Source organism: Arachis hypogaea, chromosome 11 (genome assembly GCF_003086295.3).
Source record: "Arachis hypogaea cultivar Tifrunner chromosome 11, arahy.Tifrunner.gnm2.J5K5, whole genome shotgun sequence".
Taxonomy (NCBI): domain Eukaryota; kingdom Viridiplantae; phylum Streptophyta; class Magnoliopsida; order Fabales; family Fabaceae; genus Arachis; species Arachis hypogaea.
In genome coordinates, this window is record NC_092046.1 from 83006914 (window position 1) to 83011664 (window position 4751).

Consider the following 4751-nt stretch of genomic DNA (forward strand, 5'->3'; position numbering starts at 1 on the left):
TATGAGCAGGAGCAAGGATAAGAACATTCTTGTTGAAGCAGACCCTGAACCTGAAAGGACTCTGAAGAGGAAACTAAGAGAAGCTAAAATACAACAATCCAGAGATAACCTTACAGAAATTTTCGAACAGGAAGAGGAGATGGCAGCCAAAAATAATAATAATACAAGGAGGATGCTTGGTGACTTTACTACACCTAATTCCAATTTACATGGAAGAAGCATCTCCATCCCTACCATTGGAGCAAACAATTTTGAGCTTAAACCTCAATTAGTTTCTCTGATGCAACAAAACTGCAAGTTTCATAGACTTCCATTTGAAGATCCTTTTCAGTTCTTAACTGAATTCTTGCAGATCTGTGATACTGTTAAGACTAATGGAGTAGATCCTGAAGTCTACAGGCTCATGCTTTTCCCTTTTGCTGTAAGAGACAGAGCTAGAATATGGTTGGATTCTCAACCTAAAGATAGCCTGAACTCTTGGGATAAGCTGGTCAAGGCTTTCTTAGCCAAGTTCTTTCCTCCTCAAAAGCTGAGTAAGCTTAGAGTGGATGTTCAAACCTTCAGACAGAAAGAAGGTGAATCCCTCTATGAAGCTTGGGAGAGATACAAGGAACTGACCAAAAAGTGTCCTTCTGACATGCTTTTAGAATTGACCATCCTGGATATATTCTGTGATGGTCTGTCTGAATTAGCTAAGATGTCATTGGATACTTCTGCAGGTGGATCCATTCACCTAAAGAAAACGCCTGTAGAAGCTCAAGAACTCATTGACATGGTTGCTAATAACCAGTTCTTGTACACTTCTGAGAGGAATCCTGTGAGTAATGGGACACCTTAGAAGAAGAGTGTTCTTGAAATTGATACTCTGAATGCCATATTGGCTCATAATAAAATATTGACTCAGCAAGTCAATATGATTTCTCAGAGTCTGAATGGAATGCAAGCTGCATCCAACAGTACTCAAGATGCATCTTCTGAAGAAGAAGCTTATGATCCTGAGAACCCTGGAATAGCAGAAGTAAATTACATGGGTGAACCATATGGAAACACCTATAATCCCTCATGGAGAAATCACCCAAATCTCTCATGGAAGGATCAAAAGCCTCAACAAGGCTTTAATAATGGTGGAAGAAACAGGTTTAGCAATAGCAAGCCTTTTCCATCATCCACTCAGCAACAGACAGAGAATTCTGAGCAGAATCCATCTAGCTTAGCAAATTTAGTCTCTGATCTATCTAAGACCACTGTTTGTTTCATGAATGAAACAAGGTCCTCCATTAGAAATTTGGAGGCACAAGTGGGCCAGCTGAGTAAAAGGATCACTAAAACCCCTCCTAGTGCTCTCCCAAGCAATATAGAAGAAAATCCAAAAGCAGAGTGCAAGGCCATTGAATTAATTACCATGGCCGAACCGGTAAGGGAGGTTGAGGACGTGAATCCCAGTGAGGAAGACCTCCTGGGACGTCCAGTGATCAATAAGGAGTTTCCCTCTGAGGAACCAAAGGAATCTGAGACTCATCTAGAGACCATAGAGATTCCATTGAACCTCCTTATGCCATTCATTAGTTCTAATGAGTGTTCTTCTTCTAAAGAGAATGAGGATGTCACTAAAGAACAAGTTGCCAAGTTCCTTGGTGCAATCATGAAGCTGAATGCCAATTTATTTGGTAATGAGACTTGGGAAGATGAACCTCCCCTGTTCACCAATGAACTAAATGCATTGGATCAACTGAGATTGTCTCAGAAGAAACAGGATCCTGGAAAGTTCCTAATACCTTGTACCATAGGCACCATGACCTTTGAGAAGGCTCTATGTGACCTTGGGTCAGGAATAAACCTCATGCCACTCTCTGTAATGGAGAAACTTGGAATTTTTGAGGTACAAGCTGCTAAAATCTCATTAGAGATGGCAGACAATTCCAGAAAACAGGCTTATGGACAAGTAGAGGACATATTAGTAAAGGTTAAAGGCCTTTACATCCCTGCTGATTTCATAATCCTAGATACTGGAAAGGATGAGGATGAATCCATCATCCTTGGAAGACCCTTCCTAGCCACAGCAAGAGCTGTGATTGATGTTAACAGAGGTGAACTAGTCTTTCAATTGAATGAGGACTCCCTTGAGTTTAAAAATCAAGGACATCCTTCTGTAAACATGGAAAAGAGGCACAGTAAGCTTCTTTCAAAACAGAGTCAACCAGAGCCCCCACAGTCAAACTCTAAGTTTGGTGTTGGGAGGCCACAACCAAACTCTAAGTTTGGTGTTGAACTCCCATATCCAAACTCTAAGTTTGGTGTTGGGAAGTCTCAACAATACTCTGAACATCTGTGAGGCTCCATGAGAGCCCACTGTCAAGCTATTGACATTAAAGAAGCGCTTGTTGGGAGGCAACCCAATTTTTATTTATCTAATTTTATTTTTATTTTATTGTTTTTTCATGTCTTCTTAGGTTCATGATCATGTGGAGTCACAAAATAAATATAAAAATTGAAAACGAAATCAAAAACAGCAGAAGAAAAATCACACCGTGGAGGAGGATCTTACTGGCGTTTAAACGCCAGTAAGGAGCATCTGTCTGGCGTTCAACGCCAGAACAGAGCATGTTTCTGGCGTTGAACGCCAGAAACAAGCAGCATCCTGGCGTTCAGACGCCTGAAATGCACAGTGAGGAAAGCTGGCACTGAACGCCAGAAACAAGCATCTGGCTGGCGTTCAACGCCAGAAATATGCTGCATCTGGGCGCTGAATGCCCAGAACAAGCATCAATTCGGCGTTTAAACGCCAGAATTGCATGCAAAGGCATTTTACATGCCTAATGGGTGCAGGGATGTAAATCCTTGACACCTCAGGATCTGTGGACACCACAGGATCATCTCAGGATCTGTGAATCTCATAGGATTTCCACCCACCTCACCCTCTCTCTCTCCATTCATGGTCATCCCTTCTGTTTTCCATCCACCACTCACATCCATACACACATCCCTCCATCTCCCCCATATCTTCTTCTTCTTCTTCTATTCTTTCTTCTTTTGCTCAAAGGCGAGCAACATTCTAAGTTTGGTGTGGTAAAAGCATAAGGTAAAAGCATAAGCTTTTTGCTTTTCCATAACCATTGATGGCACCCAAGGCCAGAGAAACCTCAAAAAAAAAAAGAGAGAAGAGAAAAGTGAAGACAAAAGCTTCCACCTCCAAGTCATGGGAGATGGAGAGATTCATGTAAAGGATCTATAGCTCAGTGGTAGAACATTTGACTGCAAATCAAGAGATCCCTCAGATACCTCAGGGGATACATTTTCCCCCACACAATTATTGGGAGCAACTAAGGATAGGAGCACCAAAATCACTAGGGATCAAGCAACAGAGACAAGGAGGAGACATAGAAGAGCTCAAGGACATCATTGGTTCCTCAAGGAGAAAACGCCACCATCACTAAGGTGGACTCATTCCTTGTTCTTAAACTTTCTGTTTTTTCGTTTTCTTATGTTAAATGTTTATCTATGTTTGTGTCTTTATTACATGATCATTAGTGTTTAAGTGTCTATGCCTTAAAGTAGTGAATATGAATCCATCACCTTTCTAAAATGAAAAATGTTTTAATTCAAAAGAACAAGAAGTACATGAGTTTCGAATTTATCCTTGAACTTAGTTTAATTATATTGATGTGGTGACAATACTTTTTGTTTTCTGAATGAATGCTTAAACAGTGCATATGTCTTTTGAAGTTGTTGTTTATGAATGTTAAATATGTTGGCTCTTGAAAGAATGATGACAAGGAGACATGTTATTTGATAATCTGAAAAATCATAAAAATGATTCTTGAAGCAAGAAAAAGCAGTAAAGAACAAAGCTTGCAGAAAAAAAAAGAGAAAATAGAAAAAAATAGCGAAACAAAAGAAAAAGAAAAAGCAAGCAGAAAAAGCCAAAATCTCTTAGAACCAAAAGGCAAGAGCAAAAAGCCAATAACTTTTAAAACCAAAAGGCAAGGGTAAATAAAAAGGATCCCAAGGCTTTGAGCATCAGTGGATAGGAGGGCCTAAAGGAATAAAATCCTGGCCTAAGCGGCTAAACCAAGCTGTCCCTAACCATGTGCTTGTGGCGTGAAGGTGTCAAGTGAAAACTTGAGACTGAGCGGTTAAAGTCAAGGTCCAAAAGCAAAATAAGAGTGTGCTTAAGAACCCTGGACACCTCTAATTGGGGACTTTAGTAAAGCTGAGTCACAATCTGAAAAGGTTCACCCAATTATGTGTCTGTGGCATTTATGTATCCGGTGGTAATACTGGAAAACAAAGTGCTTAGGGCCACGGCCAAGACTCATAAAGTAGCTGTGTTCAAGAATCAACATACTGAACTAGGAGAATCAATAACACTATCTGAACTCTGAGTTCCTATAGATGCCAATCATTCTGAACTTCAATGGATAAAGTGAGATGCCAAAACTATTCAAGAGGCAAAAAGCTACAAGTCCCGCTCATCTGATTGGAGCTATGTTTCATTGATAGTTTGGAATTTATAGTATATTCTCTTCTTTTTATCCTATTTGATTTTCAGTTGCTTGGGGACAAGCAACAATTTAAGTTTGGTGTTGTGATGAGCGGATAATTTATACGCTTTTTGGCATTGTTTTTAGTATGTTTTTAGCAGAATCTAGTTACTTTTAGGGATGTTTTCATTAGTTTTTATGTTAAATTCACATTTCTGGACTTTACTATGAGTTTGTGTGTTTTTCTGTGATTTCAGGTATTTTCTGACT

The 4751-nt window shown here is 39.7% G+C and overlaps 1 non-coding gene across 1 annotated transcript; it reads right to left on the bottom strand.

The window, feature by feature from the left end:
- Positions 1-535: 535 nt before the first annotated feature.
- Positions 536-643, bottom strand: LOC112725798 (small nucleolar RNA R71). The gene has a single exon (XR_003164881.1). It is a non-coding gene; the product is annotated as a small nucleolar RNA R71 (small nucleolar RNA).
- Positions 644-4751: the final 4108 nt, after the last annotated feature.